Source organism: Suncus etruscus, chromosome 2 (assembly GCF_024139225.1).
Source record: "Suncus etruscus isolate mSunEtr1 chromosome 2, mSunEtr1.pri.cur, whole genome shotgun sequence".
In the NCBI taxonomy this organism is placed as follows: Eukaryota; Metazoa; Chordata; class Mammalia; order Eulipotyphla; family Soricidae; genus Suncus; species Suncus etruscus.
The window spans coordinates 141883727-141909852 of NC_064849.1; the positions used below are offsets into that span (position 1 = coordinate 141883727).

Sequence of the window (26126 nt, forward strand, 5' to 3'; positions counted from 1 at the left end):
TCTTTAAACTTCTGTATGGTATCTTTATTTCTTTTTAATGTCTTTGTAAATAACTCTAAATTATTACTTTCACTATCACTTTTGTCAAGTCATTCTTCAAAGGTTTCTAGATTAATTGTTGTCTGAATGCTATATCTAATTTAACTTTTAACCTTGAACAGATACAACCTAGTTAGATATATCTTCTAAATAGATGTCTATTTACTCATGTTTCAAAATGTCCTAGGAGAGTTTTAAAATCAATAGTAAGAATATATTGTGATATAAATTTTCATGGACCTTAGTTTTTGATTAATAGATGGGAACATTTCATTGGATGTGGTGTGTTTCCTAAGCTACAATTTTCTTGTGAAATTTCAGAGACCCTAAAGGGCTAACTTTAATTACTTAGACAAACATAGAGAAAAAGAAATGGAAAAAAAAGAGTCAATTGTGGTATTTGATTAAAAAATTTACAAACTATTTTTACTATTTCAAAGTAAGTATAAAATAATTTTTTATTTCTCAAAGAAATATAATTTTCTAAACCCAGATAGATCAGTGCCATGCTTTGAAGTTACTACTCCAACTGTATTTTATATTAAAGAATAGAGGAAAACTGAAACATATTGATTTTGAAAATTAGAAAAACATGAAACTACATATTAAAATTATAAGATAACAAGAAGATTGCTATGTAAACAAATGCATATATAAATAGATGAAACATACTTTTCTTGACCTTTCGACATAATTTTGTATTAAAAATAAATCTATATAATATTTATGTTTTTTGTACTCGAATTAAATATTTTATTAGTCCTGGGTAGAGACCTCTATCTGTAGCTACCTGTTTATAAGGTTCTGCCTAATAAAAAAAAGACATCTTTTTTTGTTCTTATGAAAATAATTTTCTGAATTTTAACAATTCATTTAGAACATTGTAAGTACAGGAAAAGAGTAAGAACTAAACCAGGTTTTCCAATTGAGAAAATGTGAGTGGAATAGTGCATCAGTGAGTAAGAGATTGTGTGTTTGCATGTCTGCTGAGAATAGGAACATTGGAAATTATACCTCAAGCCAGGTAAATATGGTTGCTTTTGTTTTAATTTTTCACCCAATTCAGTTAAAATGTGTTATTTTTCCCATTTCTCTTATTTTAGATTTAATTTGAAAGACCATTTAAACTGCCAGAAAATTCATATCCAGTAAAGCTATTCATGGACATAAATCAACAACAAAAAAAACAAACAATAAATAAAATACATAACAGCACACTTAAGTCTCTGAAGTGTGAGACTAGGTTAATCTTCAAGGAAATGAAATTCTAATTCTGTCTTTTATAGTTGAGGACATGCTACCCTTTAAGCTTCAGGTCACTCCTACAGCTACCCTGGAAGAATTTTTCTCCATAATCAGCATTTCTCAATATGGGATGTTATGGTGCCCTGTGGACCTCCAGGATATTCCAAGATTTTGTTAAGAGAATTATACTTTACTGTCAAGGTACTGTGACTTAGAATTTATCAGAGAAGGAATAACCTAAAGGTCCTTGAGCAAAAGGGAATCAAAATGTTCTGTTACAGTAAGTATACAATTTTAAGTAAATAGTGGCTCTTTGGGGAGTAGGGTGGATGAAATGGTGATAAAGAGCAAGATTAAGAAAGAAGAAATCATAAAGGAAATATATTTAGTCAACAATGAACATTATTACATGTAAGCTTTGATTTAGATGACAAGTTATTTTTTTTAAATGACAAGTTATTTTCCTTTTTTTTTCTCTTCACCCTAGTAGACTATAAACTTTTCAAAAGATAACATCCAATCTTTTCTTTTTCTGAATTTTCAAAAACAAAATGGCACAAGGTCAGGAATATAAATGTTTATATATGATTTTTAATATAAATAGCGTATAGAAAATGCTTATACACTGAAATCTAGGGAAATCAAGGGAGAAAGAATAAAAACAAACACCTTTAAAATATAAGTCAAAAGAATATAAAATTCAAATAATATAAGTAGTCATTGCTAACAAAAAATAACAAAAAATTTAAATGGCGCATATTCAACTCCCATTTATTTTTGTAACACTGGTCAATTATAAGCAATGATTTTATGATCCAAATTTGTTGATAAACAATATTCACATATAAAAAGTGTTGTCTGGACATATATTTTAACCAGGAGAACAAGTAACTTAGAGATGAGGAAATTAGTGATGGAAAAAATTAAAAAACATAATAAAACTAATTTAAAGTCTGTTGTTATCACTGTAATTGGAATTTTCTCATATCAATGACTTTCTTCCCACCCGTGGGATATATTTCTCACTGCCACTTTTATTACCGTTATGCCATTATGGTTATTTTCACTAAATAAGAGATTTATTACTGTTATACCATTATGATATTTTTTTAACTAAGAGAAACTAAATTTGGTTTGTTTTTTGGTAAGGACTAATATTCAGCCAGACACAAAACAAATATTCAGTGTTTTTAATGGATATGTTTTATTTTCTTCTGCATAGAATTATAATATACGGTAAAATTGACCAATTATAACTACATCACTACAATGATTCTTATCAAAGTAAATACAGGGGCTGTAGGAATAGCACAATGGATAGGTGTTTGCCTTTAACAAGGCTGACCTAGTTCTTCACCCGGCATCCCATATGGTCCCCTGAGCCTGTCAGGAGTAATTTCTGAGATCACAGCTAGGAGTAACACCTAAGGACAGCTGATGTGACAAAAAAATATATAAATAAAAACAAAATAGATACAATTGGGACCAGAGAGTTAATACACAGTGTAAGGTGTTTGTCTCACACAAAGATGAAAACTCTTGATCCCAGGCACTCTATTTGGGCCCCCAAATACCAATAGCTCCCTCAGCACAGAGCCAATAATACACTCTGAGTACAGTTGAATACTGTAGTGCAAAATAAACAAACAGAGGAGTAAATAAATGCATGAAAGCACTTCTAAGTTGAAGAAACAGGACATTTACTAATAACATATTTGTATATATATATATATATATCTTAATCAAAACATTTTCCTCAAATTTACACATCACTTTTAGCAACATATGTTTAAACATGTTCAAAATATTACTGTAATGCAATTATTCACCCCACTTCTTTTTCTTTAAAATAGATTTAGGGCTGGAGAGGTGGCACAAGGGGTAGGGCATCTGCCTTGCACACGCTAACCTAGGACGGACTGCCGTTCAATCCTCCAGCATGGTCCCCCAAGCCAGGAGCGATTTCTGAGCGCATATCCAGGAGTAACTCCTGAAGTTCACTAGGTGCGGCCCAAAAACAAAGAAAAAATATATTTCAAAAATATATATATTTAAAATATTTAATTTAGCTTTATATTATAATACAATATATAATTATATGATAATATACAATAATTGTATATAATTATATGTTATATAATTATAGAATATATTTGAATATATATTTTTTAATTTTTATTTTAATCATATTGGATTACATATCTTTTACAGTAGTATTTTAGGTTCATATTAACATTGAATCAGGGGAGTACCCATCACCAAATTTGTCCTCCCCCATCCCCGTTCCCTTCCTGCAACCCATATCCCCCATCATCATCCCCCGGGCTGCTAGCGTATGTGGTCCCTTCTTTGTTTAGCTTACTGTTAGTGATCATATATCTGTTTGGTTCTGGTACCCTCCCTTATTTCCCCCTCTATTTGAGAGGTAGAACTAGATAATTCAAGTTATGTGGTTTTATTTGAAGGAAAGAAAAGCAATAGAATGAGGTAAAAAAAAAATAAAGAAAAGAAAAGAAATATCAAATAAGCTAAAAATGGACGGAGTCCTTCTAGAGGCATTCAACCTCAGTTTGAGAGAGGACATGAAAAAGGTAATTGAAGCACCACCACAATACAGAAAGAAATATCAAATTAAATATCCAGTGAGCACTACAGCAATAGAGACAAGCACCACACAATAGTCTCAGTAATGAAATAAAACCATGCTGGAGTGCAAAAAGAAATAGAAAGATAAGATAAATAAAATAAAATTGGAGACATCAACTTCAATATTTATACGAAAATAAAGAAGTCAAAAAATAAATAAATATATATATGTTGATATTATGATTATTTTGTGCTTTTTTTTTCTTTTTCTCCCTGCATAGGCACAGTAACTATTGGGGATATTATAGATGGAATTCCCATTGCCTAGGAGATTCAATTATTTGTTTATTGGCTTTTTTGTATGGGATTTGGGGTCAGTATACTCAAATCAGGTTTATTCCTCACTTTATATTCAGGGATCACTTCAGATTATGCTCAGAGAAAAATATGTGCTGTTAGAATTTAAATTTGTGTCATTAATATACAAGGCACTTGACTTGTCCATTTGACAAGCTCTTCATTAGCCTATTTAGAATCATTTAACTCATACAATCTTTTATTGCTGTGTATAAATACATAGTTCAATATTAATGTCTTTTTAAATTCTTTACTATTATTAATTATTCTGCTATAAACTTATATACATATTATTTGTTCTTTAACTTGAGAATGAAGTGTGGATCCCAGTGGAATACTATGCAGCTGTTAGAAAAAAATTAACGAATGAAAATTCCCTATATATGGATAGGTAGGAGACTATTATGCTGTGTGAAATAAGTTGGGGGAAATAGTCTCACTCATCTATGGGTTTCAAGAAAATTAAAAGACATTACAATAATAATAATATCCAGAGACAATAGAGTTGAGGACTGGAAGGAACAAACCATGTTATGAAGCTTATCACAGAGAGTTATAAGTGCAATTAAAGAAATAACTACTTTAACAACTACCATGACAAAAATAGAGGGAGAAATATAATGCCTGTTTTGAAGACAGACAGTGGGTGGGGGATGAAGAAAATGGTGAACATTGGTGATATGTATGTTGCACTGGTAAAAGGAGGTATGCATGTTATGAATAAAACCCAATTACTAGCATGTTTGTAATCATGGTGCTTAAATAAAGAAGCTATTAAAAATAGTGGATCCTAGGGTCCTAAGAGATGGCACAACAGTAGGGCATTTGCCTTGCACACTGCTGACCCACATTAATCTGACCATACTTCTGACTATTTTTAAAAACATCTTAATTAGGTTAATTGAAATTAGTTCATTTAGAAAAATCTCCCCATCTCAGAATCTGATTACAACCTTGAGTGCCCTCTTTCCTTGTAAGATAAAAATTTATTTTTCAAAAACACCACTTGATTCTTATACTTTTTCATAAGTTAACTAATTATTCAATTCAGAGCCACATTCTTACCTTTGACAATCAAGAGTCAATATATCTTAAAAATTGCACAAAGTTTGCATACAACTATAATTTCTGAATCTGCCCTCCTGAACTATTCAAAGTATTGAAAGTAGAACTGAATACCTATAGATGATGAATGGTTTGATTGCTCAAAATTTTTCATATTCTTCTTACTTTCCCCTAGCTGATATATATGTTTTCTTTCCCTTATGCATTATGCATTGTCTTTTCATCATAAGTAATTTATCCAATCATTTTGTGCTCATCTAAAAAAAACAATAATGAGATACTACCATTATTGATTAAAAAAAAAAGGAAATGATTAACATTAGAAAATGAAAACTTCGGGCCCGGAGAGATAGCACAAACGTGTTTGCCTTGCAAGCAGCCGATCCGGGACCTAAGGGGGTTGGTTCGAATCCCGGTGTCCCATATGGCCCCCCGCGCCTGCCAGGAGCTATTTCTGAGCAGACAGCCAGGAGTAACCCCTGAGCACCGCCGGGTGTGGCCCAAAAACCAAAAAAAAAACAAAAACAAAAAAAAAAGAAAGAAAATGAAAACCTCTTTCAAAGTCCAATTACTTAACAAAAATATATGATATAAGAAATATTTAATAGATTTATAATTACCTATATAAGAAGCTCTATTGCATTATTAGCTATGTACAGAAGGTCTTGTGTTTATAGCTGAAGTTGTATGCAATGAATATGGAAGCCAAATTTTCAAAAATAAAATTTCTATGGGAAAATAATTATACACAGGAATTCATAATCTTAAATAACAAACAAGTTTTGTAATGATTAGAAAACTAAACTCAATATACAATATATTAGTAGCCTTAACAAAATCCTATTTCAATTTTTTATGATCTTAAATAAAATAGTAAACATTTATTTTTGGGTAAGAGGGATAGTATAGTGTTTCAGGTATCATACAGTTCAAATAGCTTTTAATAAAACTTTAATTTAAAAGAGAGTTCATACCAAACTAAGGGGCACTTTTAGATGAGAGTTTCAAAAACCTGCCATCATATGTCCATAATATTTTATCAGAATAAACTATCACATTTCATCAAATTCAGGTTGGCCATATACCAAAAAACAAACAAACCAAAAAACCACTTTAACTAATGTACTCTCTCTAGCCCCATTTTGCCTATGTAAACTCAAATTCTCATTTCTTTATCACTTTTGTCAGTAACATTGCTGATTGATATATTATTATTGAAGCATTAATCTGCATTTTCTAAAGGATAATTTTAACATATATCTAGTGAGTTTGATAATTCTCTTTTATGAAGCTTGTTTAACTACTTTTTTCTTTTAAGTAACTATTTTTACATAATTTGTAGTTCTATTAAATCAGCATTTTCAGCCACTATGCCATGACGCACTAGTGTGCAGTGAGATATTGTCTGGTGTGCTGTGGGAAAAATTCCAATTACATCTGTAACATGAGGCTTCGGCTCACAAATAGACCAATCATTAGATAATTTCATAATAAAGTAATTATAAAATAATTTCTTTGTAGGCTGGAGAGATAACACAGCTGTAGGGCTTTTGCCTTGCATGCAACCGATCCAGGACAGCCAGTGCTTCGAATCCCAGCATCCCTTACGGTCCCCCTTGCCTGTCAGGAGCAATTTCTGAGCACAGGACCAGGAGTAACCCTTGAGCACCGCAGGTTGTGACCTAAAAAACAAACAAACAAAAATCTTGTGTGTGCTGTATGATTTTTTTTTCATGAAAAAGGTTTTCTTTGCACAAAATGGTTGAAAAACACTGTATTAAATGTTGAACATGTTTTTAATTTATGAAGATATATGTTAAAATATAGTTATTTCTACATATGCATGCATATCTGTATCTATAGATATCAATTTATGCAGTTCCCACATACATAGGTTTTTGAAATTTTGTATGAGATGCAGTTTGGTTTTTATCAGGGCAAGCATGGGTGGGCCACACTAAGCTGTGCACAGGGTTACTTCTGACTCTTTGCTCAAGGGTCATTCCTGAAAGTGCTCAGGGGACAATAAGTGGTGAGACTGATCAAGTGAGGTCAGCCATTTGCAAGGCAAGTGATTTAACCCATGTGTTATCTCTCGGCTTTGGGCTTCAAGGGGAAAAACTTTCTTTTGTTCACTTAAAGAAGGTAGATTTCCAATGGGAAACTAAGTAGCACTGTTTCTAAAAAGAAAGCAGTTGCCCGGTTCAGTTTAGGAACTTTTGCTCTAGGAATTATCCACAGACAGAAATCTGAAGCATATGTGGGAACTATCTCATGCTTTTTTATCCCATGATGCTTAATATCTTGTGCATTTCATTGATAGATGAGAATATTCTTCACTATACTTAAATAGTCGCTATTAATAGCTATTTTTTAATTCTGAAATCTGCTATCCAGTTCAATTGATTATTTTCCTATTGCTTGTACTTAAATTTTACAGCTTCTTTGCACTTCTAATTGTACTTTTTATGGTATGACACTATTAAGACTGGGTTACTTTATTTCCACTTAAAATATGTTGTGTTTTATTTAAGCAGGTAGCTAAATTATAGTAAACCTACTTTTTCTTTTTCGTTTTGTTTTTGTTTTTGTTTTTTGATCACACCCGGCAACTCCTGGCTCTGTGCTCAGAAGTAGCTCCTGGCAGGCTCAGAGGACCATATGGTTTGATTGCTTGAATTCATATTGACTTGAAGTCATTATTCGTGAGAGAGTTTCTAAAAATCTAATTTGGATTTTAACTTAATATTTAAATCGTGCACCATTTGATCTGTAAGGAAGGACTTTGACATGTTCTCCTAAATTAGCAGTCTTGTAGCCTTTGCTCACTAGTAAAATTTAGATTTCCCAATATCCAGTTGTTCTCTGTTAGGTCGAAACTGAACATGTACATTTCAGCATTCCTCAGTGACCCAGATTTTCAATACTTAGCAGTCATCATGTTTCCATTATCCAGTTCTGCGAGTTTAAGTTTTCTTTGACATTCTAAAGCATAACCGATTTCTCTTTCAGTGATTTTTGCCTTTCTTTGCTCTGATTCTGGTATACTTTAGACATTTTTTTCAAACCACATTATGGGGTGATTGTGATATTTGAATATTTTACTCATATGCTTCCTTATCCTTATGGATCACTTCTCTGTACAGAAAGCATTTATTTTGTATGACTTCATTTGCAACCCCCAAATTTCATATATATTTACTATAGAGAATAAATCTAATTTCCAAGAATGGCAAGGATTGATATCATCAAACAATTCCGATTATTATAAACTATTTTGAAATCACAGTATATTCAAATATTCAGCTCTGAAAAAAATATCCACCATCCTTATCTCTCTTTTTATGTTTTTGATGATAAGAAAAATAAGTTATTTTATTTTATTGTATTGTAAAATATAATAATACGTACAAAACGCTATGCTTATTTCCCTTATATCCAGGTACTCAAACATATGTTTATATTTCCTGCATATGTGTGTTGTGGGAGAAGGATCACCTGGCAGTGCTCAGGGATAACAGTGGTTTCCATTTGTGACCATATGTAGTACTAAGGATTAAACTAGGATCCGTTATGTGCAAGATAATTGCCTTAACACCTGTACTATCTCTTGTCTCCTGGAAATATTGTTAAGATCTAAACAAGAGCATTGTGCTTTTCTCTGTCATTTCGTCTTCTTAGTCTGTACTTGATGATCTTACCTACTGATTTTTATCATACAAAAGACCCTCGGGGTATGGACCCCAAACAAATCAAAAACTTAAAATCTGACAACACTAATATTTTATGCTACTTTCAGTACAAATACTTAAATCACTATTATTTATCACTAGTATCAGACATATTATCACAATTATCACTAATAGGATACTTTATTAATATATTTTAAAATAATATTTTATGTGAGATAATTATATATAGTCTACTGGCAATATGTATTGTATATTGACTATTTAGGATATCTACATTTGTGCAAAAATAAATGAATATTCTTGTAATTAAGTTTGACCAAATGAATGTTTTCATGTTAAATATATTAATCCCATTGAAACATTAATTCCTTTATAAACCTTGATATGACTAACCAATGACATTGTAATGAATGGCAAGCACAAATATGCCTTATTTGTAAATAAATATTTTAATTAATTGTAAGGTACATGTTTTATTAATTATTAATTTTTATATCTTATCTTTAGAAATTACCGCCATAAAATACTGATTTGCATGGAATTCTTTATAATTACCCATTTACTAAAGGTATCACATATAATTTATTTTAGAACTTAACATATCTTTTACTAAATATATAAAATTTTCTTAGCCAATTAGACTTTGGTGTGTTTTTTTTTTTGAAAATAAAAATTTTAGAAAAATCTGAATATATAATTTGAATGCCTAGAAAAATATATTTAAATCATTTCCTAAATATAGGGGGACCATTTAAAAACTTTTGTAATCCTTGATAGTATTTTACCATTATGTAGTTTCAATTAGTTTTTTAAGTAATAGTTATTTAATCTTCTTAGGTTTGTTTTGGTGCTGGAGAGTTCAGAATAATAAAATTGACTATAATTTTACCCACTGTTTTCGTCTGAATTTTATCTATATTTTTTTCCTGTAAAAAATTTCATGTTAGTGTTTATCCCAAGATTTTCACTTAAAGCAAAAGAAAAAAAAACACTTTTAGAGAAAATGTTTAGGAGCAATGCAACACCCTCATTTCTGTTTTTATTATGTAAACTTATTGCTTTAAAATACCATTAAGAATTGTTTGGGCCATCTATCCCTGTACTATTATAGGCAACAGAAATGGATACTCAGATATGTAGTCCATCAAAAATTATAGTTTTGATGAAAAGTGATAGTTTATTCTGATGAAATATTATGGACAAATGATGGCAGGTTTTTAGATACTTGCCTGCGTGAATTTTATTCCAAGATGAAATAAGAAGTTCAGTTAAAATGATAAATATATAGGGCCCGGAGAGATAGCACAATGGCGTTAGCCTTGCAAGCAGCCAATCCAGAACCAAAGATAGTTGGTTCGAATCCTGGTGTCCCATATGATACCCCGTGCCTGCCAGGAGCTATTTCTGAGCAGACAGCCAGGAGTAACCCCTGAACACCGTCGGGGGTGGCCCAAAACAAAACAAAAACAAAAAAATATAAATATAGTAAATGTTACATTGAATTAGACAGAATTATACATTAGTCAATGTTATAGCAGTTTTACAGAGTTAAACATGACGACTCTTGAAAAATAAATTAATAACGAGAATCTACATATATGTTATCTTACAAGAAAAGAGGGCACTCAAGGTTGCTAATCATTAGATTCTGAGATGGGGAGATTTTCCTAAATGAACTAATTTCACTTAAACTAATTAAGATGTCTTTAAAAATAGTCAGAAGTATGGTCAGATTAATGTGATATAAATGTGAACTTCATTGCAGATCAACAATATTGCTTAAGTAGTAGAGAGCACTGCCTTGCATTTGTGAAGTTCTGAATTTATATTTATTTATTTATTTTTGGTTTTGGGACACAACCGGTGACACTCAGGAGTTATTCCTGGCTATGTGTTCAAAAATTGCTCCTGGCTCTGGGGACCATATGGTAGCCGGGGATTGAACCTAGTTCCTCTAGTTTTGGATTTTAACTTTGGAAAGGTGTAGCTAAAAAGAAGTTAAGTATCAAAAACTAAATGTCATCAGTGTCATAAAATACATAAAATATACCATTTTCTCTAGAAACTTGAAACAGTATAAAAATGAATTTTTAACTAATTCCTCCAGAAAAAAAAAAGAAGTCTCACTGAAACCTGATTTATAACACAATGAACTCTGGGGGATTAAACCATGGTCCCTCCTAGGCTAGTGTGAGCAAGGCAGACACCTTACTGCTTGCACCACCTCTCAGGCCCCTAAAACTAGATATTTTAAATCAATGAGAAATTTTACAGATTCATTAACTATAATCTCTGAATCAAGTTATTGACCAAAATTGAACTTCAAGTCAATATTTTGATATAGATTTTAAACTCAATATATATATATATATGTGTGTGTGTGTGTATATATATATATATATATATATATATCCCTTTTTTAAAGGTCTGTATATGGTGGGCAAGAGTGGTGGCACAAGTGGTAGGGCATTTGTCTGCCTTGCATGTGCTTACCTAGGACAGACTGCAATTTGATCCCCTGGCATCCAATATGGTCCCCCAATCCAGGAGTGATTCCTAACCACATAGCCAGGAGTAACCCCTGAGCATCACTGGGTATGGTCCAAAAATCAAACACAAACAATCAAATAAAGGTCTGTATATGGTGAAAAAAATAATAAATCACACACACAAACACATTTTTTTCAGTCCTGGATATTGGTCTCAGATTTCTTTCATGTAAGGCATATACTTTACTACTTAACCATATTTTTATCTCCTACAGATTTAGATACTTTTAGTTTTTATAATGTAGTTTAATAATGAATGTGAAATATACAAATAATGTACAATTAATTATTAGGAAAATATCCATAAAACACTTGCTATTGAAATGAAAACATTATACTAGAATAATGCTATTCCAAACTTAAAAATCTTCTCTTATTCATGTAGAAAGTTCATGTAAAATGTATTAACTTACCATTGATTATGTAACTAATCTCCTCAAACTCAATAGCTTAAAACAAAACAAGTTTATTTGCTTTATGTTCTGAATATCAGAATACGATATCAGGAGCAATGTAAGGTCACATAGCCAGGAGAAACCCCTGAGCATTATTACCAGGTATGGCCCAAAAACTAAAAAAAAAATATTTAGTTTTAGATGATAATATATGAGAAAAATACTAGTTACTATTCTATGGATATATCATTCATAAAAACTATAATAGACTAAAACAATATAATTAAGGCATAGATTCATCATAATATCATCATATTTTTCAAATAATTAGTAAGAAACTGACTAGAAAACACTTATTCCCTATCCTACTCATTCACTCTGCTGTTAAACAGTTACTATTTTCCACTCATTTAATATATCTGAATGATGTTATAATAATTGTAGTTTGCTTCATGTTTGTAACTATAAACCATCATCCAAATATCCATATTACTCAGATACTTTTGAATTTGCAGCTACAATTCTACTCATTAGTACACACATTCACACACGCACGCACACAGACACACAGACACACACACACCTGGCTATGGTAAATAGAGCTTCATATTAAGTTTTTTAGAGTACTTCATTTTAAACTATATAAGAAATATTTGTTGATAACGTATATTCACTAGAATCAGTACTAGGAATAACAGGGAAGAAAGATGAAATAAGAGAAGTGAGGGCCAGTCTCAAGGGTCTGTACATACTTTTAATACGGGAATTTTAGGATCATTCCCTTGCATTATAGAGCCTCCAAGCACAATTCTGGTTCCAAAGCAAAGCAAAACAAAATACAATGAAAAATAACAAAATAAAATAGAGAAGTAAAATTTTAGTTCTGTTCTATAGAAGACACATAATCAATAGAAAGCTTTAGAGCTGGAAATGACCTTAATGTTTAACATTAGGATAGAGTCCTGTATTTTTGTGGTCCACATTAATTAACTGTGAACTACAGAATATCTATGGAAGGAAGCATGACTTTGAAAAAGAATACTTTTTTGTCAAAATATCTCTAAACAACAACAAAAAGAAACTATTGATCATCTTATCCCAGTAACTGAGGAAATGTTACTTTATTTGTTAAAGAGAATTTGGGTAGCATATCACCATACTTATTCCCAGGGGAAAGTTGAAGGAAGCATAGTAGCAACAAAACATAAAATGATTTCAGCAATTAACCTCTCTGGTCTGAAAACAAGAAATCACAGTTATACATTCACTAAAACTCCTGTTATCATTTTAAAAATTTGTCTGATTTATTTTTAAATTAATTATATTTTGCAAGATGTGAAGATCTGTTTGCCCACCAAAATAAAGTTCATTATATGTTTAATTCCATCTTAGTAAAGTCATCAACAAAAGTAAAATAAGTTTATATTTTTACTCTTAATATTAAAACCACATTTTGTAAGCAGTTTTATCTGACCGACCCACGATCATTTAATAAAGCAAAATACTTCAGATCCTCCATAAATGAGTTACAATACAGAATGTTGTATATCTAAAAACATTTATGATAAGTTTCTATTTTTTCAAAATCAGTCTGACAATATATAATTCAATTAATGCAATTTCTCCTTATTGATGCTAAAGAAAATAAAACTCCTTTGCAAAGTAATCAAGGAACCCAGAAAGAAATTAGTATATCTCTTGCAGTTTCCTGTTCTTGCCTACTCATGTTTGACTGAAAGTGAATTTTAGGCTTTTAATTATTCTGCAGCTTGGATTCAACCAGTGATAAGTAGTTATTTAATTTCCTGTCAGTTTTAACTAATCTCAACTGTGGCAGAGAAACAGAGAATTATCTCTAGAAGCACAACTGAATTAGAGAAGATAATGGTTCGTGTGTGTGTGTGTGTGTGTGTGTGTGTGTGTGTGTGTGTGTGTGTGTGTGTGTAAGCATGGATGTGGGAATGGTTGTATATGTAAAATAAAGGTGTTTAAATGTGTTTGCATGTAAATGTGTCTAACAGATGCCCCAAACAGAGAATTACTTATGTTAGCAATTTTTAAACATTTTTTATACTGCTGATTGCTCCTTGTCCAACATTTTTAAAATCAATCGTACAGCAATAGTTCAGAAATAGTATGGTGGGTAAGATGCTTGTCTTGAATATCGTCCACCTGGTTTTGATCCTGAACATTTTATATTGTCCCTTTGTTCTTCCGAGTGAACTCTGAGCACAAAGTCAGGAGTAACCGAACACCACTAAGAGTGGCACCCCCTCAAAACTAAAATAAATAAAGTAAATAAAGGCTATAGTTTTGTCCATGAAGTGAAATTTCTGCCGTAAGCTGTTGCCTTACAACTATATTTTATTTTTTTGAACTGTCTCCAAGGTTCTTATCAAGCACAGGTACAAGTCACAAACCTCAGAACCACCAAGGAGTCTGTTTGCTGTATGCAGTTTTTATCGCCCAGGTCTCACATCTCAGAGAATAACTATATTTTGGAATATATCTTATCATCATGCTTTGCTATAATTTTTACATTTTATTGTTTCATGTTTATTTAGGTTATGAATATTTTGAAAAAACACTTCTAATCTGATATATATCTTATATATACAAATACAATATATAGAATTCATGTATTTTATAGTGTTTGTATCATATTTTTATGTTCTTTTTTCCTTTTTCATTAAAAATGTTTGCTATTGATTAGTGTTTATTGAAGTGCATCATTGACAATGAGCATGTCCTTCCCTATGTTCCACTCTAATACTTTTTTGTTTGTTTGTTTGTGTGTTTGTTTTGTTTAAACAAAACAGAGGACAACACCTAGAAGTACTCAGAACTTATTTTGCAAAAATCCATTAGTTTGATGCACTTCCATTCGCAGATTTTGCTTTTGTTTCCCTTCTAGTGGAAATACTCTCCAAATACTTCACTAAGGCCAATGTGAAGAAGCTTATGGAATATTCCCATCTATAGATTTCAAGCTTTCTTCATTACAACCAACTTATAAATTTTTAATTAATATGTATGTGTGATGCTAAGTAGTGGTCTACATTTATTTCTTTGTTCTTTCTTCTTTCTCTTTCTTTCTTCTTTCTCGTACCTTCCTTCCTGCCTTCCCTCCTGCCTTCCCTCCCTCCCTCCCTCCTTCCTTCCCTCCCTCCCGCCCTCCCTCCCTTCCTCCCTTCCTTCCTCCCTTCCTCCCTTCCTTCCTTTTTCTTTCTTTTTTTTTTTGGTTCTTGGGTCACACCCGGCAGCGCTCAGGGGTTCCTCCTGGCTCTACACTAAGAAATAGCTCCAGGCTTGCTCAGGGACCATATGGGATGCCGGGATTCGAACCACCATCCTTCTGCATGGAAGTCAAACGCCTTACCTCTATGCTATCTCTCTGGCCCCCGTCTACATTCATTTCTAAGTTTCTCTTTCTTTCTTTCTTTCTTTCTTTCTTTCTTTCTTTCTTTCTTTCTTTCTTTCTTTCTTTCTTTCTTTCTTTCTTTCTTTCTTTCTTTCTTTCTTTCTTTCTTTCTTTCTTTCTTTCTTTCTTTCTTTCTTTCTTTCTTTCTTTCTTTCTTTCTTTCTTTCTTTCTTTCTTTCCTTTCTCTCTTTCTTTCTTTCTCTCTCTTTCTTTCTTCCTTCCTTCCTTCCTTCCTTCCTTCCTCCCTCCCTTCCTCCCTCCCTCCCTCCTTCCCTCCCTGCCTCCCTCCCTCCTTCCCTCCTTCCTTCCCTCCTTCCTTCCTTCCTTCCTTCCTTCCTTCCTTCCTTCCTTCCTTCCTTCCTTCCTTCCTTCCTTTCTTTCTTTCTTTCTTTCTTTCTTTCTTTCTTTCTTTCTTTCTTTCTTTCTTTCTTTCTTTCTTTCTTTCTCTCTCTTTCTCTCTTTCTTTCTTTCTCTCTCTTTCTTCCTTCCTTCCTTCCTTCCTTCCTTCCTTCCTTCCTTCCTTCCTCCCTCCCTTCCTCCCTCCCTCTCTCCTCCCTCCCTCCCTCCCTCCCTCCTTCCCTCCTTCCTTCCCTCCTTCCTTCCTTCCTTCCTTCCTTCCTTCCTTCCTTCCTTCCTTCCTTCCTTCCTTCCTTCCTTCCTTCCTTCCTTCCTTCCTTTCTTTCTTTCTTTCTTTCTTTCTTTCTTTCTTTCTTTCTTTCTTTCTTTCTTTCTTTCTTTCTTTCTTTCTTTCTTTCTTTCCTTCTTTCTTTCTTTCTTTTTTTTTTTTTTTTTTTGGTTCTTGGGCCACACCCGACATTGCTCAGGAGTTACTCCTGGCTGTCTGCTCAGAAATAGCTCTTGGCAGGCACGGGGGAACATATGGGACACCGGGATTCGAATCAACCACCTTTGGTCCTGGATCGGCTGCTTGCAAGGCAAACGCCGCTGTGCTATCTCTCTGGGCCCCATTTCTAAGTTTCTTATATTCTAGTTTTTAACACTATATTTTAAATTTATAGTGGAGGTATTTTTTGTTATTACAGTGTTATTCTATAGATTACAATAGTCTGCATTCTTTTTTTTTGTTTTGTTTTGTTTTGTTTTGTTTTTGGGCCACACCCGTTTGACGCTCAAGGGTTACTCCTGGCTATGTGCTCAGAAATCGCCCCTGGCTTGGGGGGCCCATATGGGACGCCGGGGGATCGAACCTCGGTCCTTCCTTGGCTAGCGCTTGCAAGGCAGACACCTTACCTCCAGCGCCACCTACCCGGCCCCAATAGTCTGCATTCTAATTATTATTAATCTAGTTATTGTTTATGGTTTTGAGGTACAATTTTATTGCATTACACACATACCAACAAAGCTATACTATTTATTAGAAGATTTTTTTTAACCCAGTGTAGAATTTTCATTTCTTTTTTTTTTTTTTTTTTCAAGAATGAAGTAAGATAGTTTTTTAGTTGTTAAGTTTGTTGCTTTCTTTTGTTTTGGGGCTATAGCCTGAGGTTTGATCAGCATTTTCTCCTGGATTAGAGTTAGGGAATAACTCCTTGGTTGAGTGACCAGGTATCATAGTGTAGCTATTTGCAAAGCAAATACCATTACCATTAGTATTCTTTAGTCCTAAAATATGACATTTTATTGTTTATTAATTTTTAGCCTGCCAATTCACTAAATGTTATTTTTTAAACCTCTCAATGGACTCTTTGGTATTTTTGTATGTTGGTTTGATTTTTTTGGGCCACATCTGGCAGCACTCAGGAGTTATTCCTAGCTCTATGCTCAGAAATCACTCCTGGCAGGCTCAGGAGACTATATGGGATGCTGGATATCAAATCCAGGTAGGCTGCATACATTGCAAACCACCCTTTCTGTTGTTCTATCACTCTAACCGTTTCACTGGTCTCTTTGAAACTATCAATATATATTCCTGTCATCAGCAAATAGCAATAGGTCTCCTTCTTTCCTGTTTTTATACTATCATTTTAATTGTTTTTTTATTAAGCCTAAACATTCTTGCCATACAAATGATCTTACAGAAAAAGAAATCCAAAAAACCAAACCATTTAAGTAGTTTACATGTCTACACTTATTTTAGGGCACAATTTTACTCTTTTAAATGTATAGTACTGCAGTATACATAAGTACCAACGTCCTTATATCATAGCCTATTGTACTCCTTCCAATCTACCATCCCCAATCACCCTGCCTTGATGTCAATTCTGTCCTTAAAACTCAAAGATTTGTTTTTATTGATGGTTACCATTTAATTGCTTTATTTATCTGCATTTCACATGAGATCAATATCATCTGGTATTTGTCTTTCTTTTTTTTTGACTTATTTCACTGAAAACCACTATTTACATCTTCTATCAATCTTGTTGCAAACAGCAGTATTATTAGAACTTAGAGTTCAGTAGCATTCCATAATGTGTAGTTATCTTACTTTCTTTACTAGACATCCGCTGAAACATATGTCATTGGACATTTAAATTCTTATCATAGTGTCGTTACTGTAAACAGTATTCTAATAAACATAGCTTCTTAAATTAGTGTGTTTTTATGCTTTGGACAGATACTCGAAAGGGTTGTATAGTGGAATTCTCTTCAATTTTTTGAGAAACCTACATATTATTTTTCAATTTATTTTATAATAAATTGGGATTACAAAGTAAATTTGCATTTGTATTGTGCTGTATAGATTTATATTTCTACCAATAGTGTAGCAATGCCATTTTTTCAAAACCCTGCGAGTATATGTTGCTTCTGGTATTTTTAGTATAGACAATTCCCACTGGTATGATAATATTACTCATTGTGATTTTAGTTTACATTTTTCTGATATTAAGTAATGAGCACATCTGCATATATTTGTGCTCCATTTGTATGTGTTGAGTTGATATTGAATTATTTTTCTTTTTATATGTTTGTTTGCTTTGTTTTGGGATCATTCTTGATAGTGCTCCGGGCTGCTTACTCCTGGCTCTTTGCTCAAGGACCACTTCTGTCAGAGTTTGGTAGTCTAGATGGGGTACATTGATCAAAAGAAGCTCAGCCACATGCAATACAAGTGTTATGCCCACTTACATCACTCTAGTCCTATCATTTTTTTAATGAAGCTATTATTGTTAACTTACTGAAATTTTATTTTCATACTACCTTTAGTACTAGATTTTTGGGTTTCTTTTTTTTTTTGGTATAATGTACAGATAATTTTCTGATTCAGTGGATGGTTACATTAAAATATAATTTTCTTAGTTTTGAGAAGTGTTCAGCTTAAAGTAATTTTAGTTACTTTTTTGCTTAGAATTTCTTGGAGATGATTCAACAAGAATGCAAAAATGTCATGAATGCTTGTGTTCATTTCTTTCAATGCTATTAATGTTTTTAAGTGTAATAACCTAGTTTTAAATTCAATTTGAGCTAATATTTATACTTAGGATAAGATAGTATTCCACTTTATTTTGATTTACCAATCCAGTTTTTATCAACACCATTATAGAAAAGAGTTCCTTTCACCATTTTATTTCTTCAGGATTGTTTAGGCTATTTGAGGATTTTTGTGATTCCATGCAAATTTTGTAACTTCTCTTATATTTCCTCCAAGGAGATCATTAGGAATTTGATTGTGATTGAGTTAAATTTCTGCAATGTAATTGGTTGTATGGTCATTTTTAACTATATCAATTCTTATATCTTTCTTGTATCTACAGAATCAATGTACAAGTGTTTCATGTTTAATATTTATAGGCACTAAAATTTAATGTCATAATAAATGGGCCTTTAAAACAATTATGTTCTATTACATTTCTCACATATAGAAATATATATCATACTTAAGTAGAGAATATATAGACCATATCATATTTATATATTGGTATTTTAGCTTGATAAATTTATTTAATTTATTAGGGCTGAAGCAATAGCATTGTGGTAGGGCATTTGCCTTGTATGTGGTCGGCCCAGGATGAGCCCAGATTCAATTGCCAGCATTTCATATGGTCCCCCTAGCCTGCCAGAAGCATTTTCTGAGCACTGCTGGGTGTGGCCCAAAGACTAGAAACTGATAAGTCATTCATGGGGCTGGAGAGATAGCATGGAGTTAGGGCGTTTGCCTTACATGAAGAAATATGGCAGTTCAAATCGCAGCATCCTATATGGTCCCCCCCCAAGCCTGCCAGGAGCAATTTCTGAGCGTTGAGCCAGGAGTAACCCCTGAGCACTGCCGGGTGATAACTCAGCTCCCCCAAAAAAGTGATTTAATATAAAAATGTATAAATGTATAAATTATATAATATGTAAATAAAACATATAAATTAATTTATTAATTATATAGTAAATATTTAAAATACAAAATAATATTTTATATATAACATATATTTATATTTAAAATATATACTTTATAAAATGAATATATAGAAATATAATTCATATTTACAGTTGATTTTGTAGTTTGCTACAGCTATTTTAACATATATTTTAATGCAATATTTAAAATATACTCTTAGTGGAGTCTTTATAATTTTATATTGTCACTTAATCCCAGAATGTACAGAGTTTTAGCTTTTTATATACAATAAATTTATTTTAATCTTTTTAGCAATTTTTCTGTCTAGGATATCAAATAATATGTTTATTAAGAATTATGCAAGAGATAGAGCCAGAGTGATAACAGCGATAGGGCATTTGCCTTGCACGCTGCCAATCTAGGACTGATTGTGGAGTTTTATCTCCCAAGTTCCATATGGTCCCCAGAGCCAGGAGTGATTTTATGAACATAGCCAGGAGTAACCCCTGAGCATCAAAGGGTGTGCCCCCCTAATAAAAGGAATTATTTAAGAGGACATACTATGATGATGATACTTACTATACATGATCATGATGGAAATTTTCAGTTTCATCATTAAATGTGTCAGTAGAAAATGTGATTTTCAAGAGGCAAAATTGATTAACATAATGATGTAAACTAACATAACATAATATAGTGACATAACATAACATATAATATAATTGATATAATAATAATACATGTAAGTCAAAGAAAGTTTCTGATTAAAACCAATAATTAAAACCATAATGGCTTACATATCTTTCACTGTAGTATTTTGGTATATATTAACATTGAATCAGGGGAATACCCATCACCACCTATGTCCTCCCCACCATTCCTGTTCCCTTTCTACAACCCATATATCCCACCATCATCCCCCGGGCTGCTAAAGTAGGTGGACTCCTCTTTGTCTGGCTTACTATTAGTGATCACATATCTGTTTGGTCCTGGAACCCTCCCTTGTTTCCCCCTCTATTTAAGAGGCAGAGCTAGAAAAATCGAGGTATGTGGTTTTGTTTGAAGGAAAGAAAAGCAATAGATTGGAGTACACAATAAGAGGAAGAAAAAAAAAAGTCCAAAGTCAAATAAGCTGAAAATGGGCAGAGTCCATTCAGGGGTCCTCAAACTTTTTAAACAGGGGGCCAGTTCACTGTCCCTCAGACCATTGGAGGGTCTGACTATAGTAAAAACAAAACTTATGAATGAATTCTTATGCACACTGCACATATCTTATTTTGCAATGAAGAAACAAAACAGATACAAATACAATATGTAGCCTGCAGGCCATAGTTTGAGGACCACTGCTAAAGGCTTCCAACCTCAGTTTGAGAGAGGACGTGAAAAAGGTAATTGAGAAACCACAACAATACAGGAAAAAATATCGAATTAAATAACCGGTAAGCAAGACAGCAATAAAGACAGGCACCACACAATAATCTCAGTTCTGAAATCAAATCCTGCTCGAGTGAAAAAAGAAAGAGAAAGACAAGACAAAACAAAATAAAATAATATTGGAGACATCAACCGTAGTCCCCACACCAAAATAAAGATGTCAAAAAAAATAAATCAATCGATAAATAAACATGTGGAAAAATGATTGTTTTGTGCTTTTTTTCCCTCCTTTTCTTTATCCCCCCGCATAGGCACAGTAACTATTGGGAATATTGTAGAGGGAATTCCCTTGACCTAGGAGATACAGGGTTTCTCCACCCCTGAAGTATACTGTCATGGGATTAACTCTTGAATAAATTCTTACAATAACAAAAATTATTTTTAGAGAGAAAAAAAAGAAAATGTGATTTTCTGCATTGACATTTAAATCTTTTATCCTCAGTTAGATAAATTTTTATCATAAACAGATATTGAGCTTTGTCAAAAGCTATCTATGATGCCATTAATATCATCCTGTGCATAGAACATTGAGGAAGAGAACAATTGCCTACATGCTTAGTCATATTAGTCAAATCAACTCTCTGATTAATGAATAACAATCTCTATGCTATTTGATTATTGAATTTAGTTCATTTACATTAATAATGATTATAAAATATAATATCTTATTTCTGTAATTACAATGCTGTGCTGTGATTTTGATTACTTATTCATTTGTTCTTTTTTTGACTTTCTATGTATTTATGTATTAGATTTAGATTGGAAAGCTTTTCTTGTTTTGTATGGTTTTGTTTTGTTTCGAGGTCACATCCAGTGGTGCTCAGGGATTACTCCTAACTCTACACTCAGGAATGCTCCTGACAGACTCAAGGGATCAGATGGGATGCTGGGGAGCAAACTTGGGTTAGTCCTGGGTCAGCAAAGTGCAAGGCAAACACCCTGCAGCTGCTCTGCTATGGCTTTGGCCCAGGCTCACATATTTTTAAAATCAAGTAATTTGAACATATTTTTTTCTCTGTTGGTATGTATTTTGTTTGTTTTACTGGTAAGACCTTAAAGGGCGTATCTTTTATGTAACCATTTTTTTCCTCCATAATACCTTAAATATTCTTTCTCTTCGATGGTTTTGATATTATATGTTTTGTTGTCTTAATTTTTTTTAATTTACATAGACAGATTTTCAGTTAACTTTATATTTCTTTCACATTTTGGGAAAATATAAATGTTTGTAGTCCTTAACTAAGGTCAGCACATTTTTTTAATTTAAGCCTAATATTCTTATTTTGCCTTTTCTTATGGTGTTATAAAGAGTTCTCACAGCTACTTCATTTTTCTTATGTAGTCTTTCTTTTCTTCCATAAGAATCTATTTTCTAGCTCATTGATTTGGTCCTCCATTTGAGATTTGTTGTTACATGGTTTTCTATAGCACTCTGCTCCCATATATCTGAATCTTAGATTTCTATTAATTTCTTGCTTGTTAATTGTAAGCATCTCCGTTAATACTCAAGGTTACTCCTAGCTTAAGGCTAAAGAGTCAATTCTGGTGGTTCCAAAGATCAAACCTTTCTTGGCCTCCTGCATTCACAACATGTGTTTCAGTGTCGTCTTTTCTTATTTTTCTTATGATTTCACTGACTTTTTTGCAGAGTTTTATTGTATCCTTTTGATTATATTCTGAGTTCTCTTTCAACAATTTTATTTACTAGTGTACTTTTTCTTCTTTCTCCTTGAGCTTCTTAACATAGAATTTTTGAATTCTCTTAAAAAGAAATAAATTCTTTTATGTATTTGATTTAGATTGTCATACTTTACTTGTAATTCGTGTTTTATAAAATTGTGTATCAATTTTTCTACATAAATTTATCAATTTTAATTAAAATATCTAGCTGACCAAATGACTTATACAGCATAGATAGTTTTACTTTTATGGATTGTTCTGTATTTGATTTAAATTTTGTTTTCTGATATTGGGGGTGTAGAGGAGAACAGTACAGCAGGAAGTGTGTTTATCTTGCACATGGCTGACCTTGGTAAGATCTTCTGCTAGGAGTAAACCCTTGCACAGCTGGGTATACCCATGAAAAGAAATAAAGGAAAGTTTTGTTTTGTTATTTTGCTTTTGTCAGCTTCTTTTATATCTGAGATGTTGAATTCACGCTCACTGTGTCAGCAGGGTACTGGGAGAACTTAGTATTGGGGTCAGCTCCTTTAACATTCTGTCAATGGACTGATTGATTTTTGTAGCATCACCAATAAACATTCTCTCTCGGAGCCTGGATCTAAGACTTGGTACCCTGTCTGTGCTAATATACTGTAAAAGGTCAGTATGAGTCCTGACTGCTTTAAAAGGGAACATGTTTTCATGAGAGCTTTAACTGTTATCTATGTGTCCAACCTGTGTGAGAATGTCAGTTTCTGTATATGAATTTGCCTAAATCAAGAGTATGAAGACCATTAAATAGTTCTATATATTCATATAAAGAAGCAAGATAAGATAGGGATGAAGAATCCACAATATAACTTCTGATTGAATTAGCATTCTTTATTCTAACCTAGTTACAGATTAGTGTTGCTTTACTATGAAAATAATAAATAAATAAAACATGATAGTACAATAAACGAGCATAATGAATTTAAGTTTGTACATCCTTTTGAATAGTGTTTATGTGCTACTAACTCATTCATATTATAATTTAAATTCTGATTCTAAATATTACTGCTAATATTCATGATTATTTATATGGACACATGATTCAGACTATAAAGAACATATGCTTAGCAATTTTAAAAGTCAATATATTTTTAAAGAATATATTAAGACATAATTATATGTGAATTTTACTTATTATTAATTAAAATGTAATTTTGTATTTCATTTTAAAGCATACATGGTAATATAATAGGGAAACAGAAGTCTAAAACAAAGGTGATGGAAAAACTATCAACCATATGCAAATAAAAATTTACATTTGATATTAGGTCATTATTTAACATTATACAAAAATGGCCTGAAAATGAAGACTTTGATATAGAACCTGAAACCATTTAATACATGGATCTAAATAGAAAATACATTCAGGGGCCAGAGGATAGCACAGCGGCGTTTGCCTTGCAAGCAGCCAATCCAGGACCTAAGGTGATTGGTTCGAATCCTGGCCTCCCATATGGTCCCCCGTGCCTGCCAGGAGCTATTTCTGAGCAGATAGCCAGGAGTAACTCCTGAGCACTGCCAGATGTGGCTCAAAAGCAAAACAAACAAACAAAAAAAATACATTCAGCACCTAAACGTCAAAAAAGAAAAAAATCAAAACAATGCAAATATATGAAATATAAGCCTTAAAATCTATTTATTTCTTTTTCTTCTATTATATTTATTATTGAAGGACTAGAGATTGCAGCTATTTGGCCTCACTGTTGAGAGTTCACATACTTGTGTTTGCTAAGGGTCATGGTCGCAGTAGTTCATACACTTTAGCTATGACACTTATTAGAGCTTGTATACTTTGAGTAATGGTGCTTGTACAACTGTGTTGCAATTTATTATATATAGTAAATATCTTTCTTATAATAAAATCATTTTCCACAGTACTATATATAATGCATTCAAGATCATTGATTGCTTTTTCTTCACCTTTTTTTTTCTTGAATGTGTGGGTGTTTGAGATACTTGTGCTGCTGCTTCTTTTACTTCAGACACAGGTTTTTATAAAACTATTTCATCCCCATTATCTTCATCACTCAAGTTAGCTACTTCAGATTTTCGTCTCTCCAAAAACGTTGGTGTACAAACTAGTTGGAGCCCTGGCTATCCACAGTGTTTTCAGGATTTTTAGGACTGACTATAGCTTTTGTCTTTGCCTTCTTAATGGCAAGTATCTCAGTCTTTTCAGGCTTTCTCAAATCAGTGTTGGCAGCTTTCGTGTGTAAAATCAAAGAGGGGAAATTATAGTCAATCCCTACTCCTTTTTTGCTAACTTCTTTCTGAGTAATTTTTCTTTCTGTTTAAATCATTTCTACATCTGTAATTTTTCAAGAGTCTGTCCTTATTATACCGTTTAACTGCAGGAAATGATGGATTTTCAAATGGCTTATACGACTCTTGAAAAAGTTCTTCATGTACTTGTTCTGGTGGCATAAAACGGCACTACAAGTCTTTCACCAAAAAGATAGTTCATTGTTTTTGCAACTATTTTGGCAAAATCTTCAGATTCAAACTCCACAAAGGCATATCCTTTGCTAGTTCTAGTCTTTGTACTTCTGGACAGTCTGAGCATTGTGACAGTGCCAAACTGAGAAAAGTATGCTAGTAGCTGAGTTTCATAAAGTGTGGGTGGCAGATGGCCCCGTAGATCACTCCTGGAGTCAGTAGTTTTGGTTTCTGCTTTTGCTTTTGTGCCTGCTGTTGAATCTGTGCCACATACTTCCAAAACTGGTCATCCTTCCCTGGGTTCAGCAACAGATACAGTTTGGCAGGTCGCACAGAGAAGCCATGTAGAAAGTCCCAAGCAGCCAATTCCACACACACACAACTGGAAACACCTACGCCTCCTGCGATTTCAGATATAGCAAAAATTTTATGGCATTGGGAAATCCCATACAATAGGATTTTAGGAGTCATCCACAGGTTTACTGTATTATCAATACTGAACTTGCGACTACTCCTTTATCAGTCTTGGAAGGTAGGTACTTTGCCACTGAAATAGCTAAAGTTCCCCTTATAAAATATCTATACAACAAGCAAAACTAGCATAAAAAGAAAAAAAGTAGCTTATTACCTTGAGAAGATATTTGCACATCCTATATCCAATAAGAAACTTATATCCAAAATATTTAAAGAAAACACATAATAAAGCAACCAATATATGTCAATAGATAAAAATGTGGGCAAAACAGTGGTACCATGCTTGACAGTAAACCTTGACTGTGCTCGAGGGATCATCCATCGTGCTAGATATTGAATCAAAGTAGACAGTATACAAGACAAGAGCCCCTAAACCTTGAATGATCTTTCCAGACCTGAAATGAATTTCAGACCAGTGAGAATAAATTATTT

At 32.7% G+C, this 26126-nt stretch overlaps 1 protein-coding gene and 1 pseudogene across 1 annotated transcript in view; one reads left to right on the forward strand and one right to left on the reverse strand.

The window, feature by feature from the left end:
• Window positions 1–26126, forward strand: part of LOC125998229 (cytochrome c oxidase subunit 7C, mitochondrial) — an 867002-nt gene that overhangs the window by 76204 nt on the left and 764672 nt on the right. The window lies entirely within an intron of this gene.
• LOC126001887 (MKI67 FHA domain-interacting nucleolar phosphoprotein-like) lies at window positions 24636–25691 on the reverse strand (annotated as a pseudogene).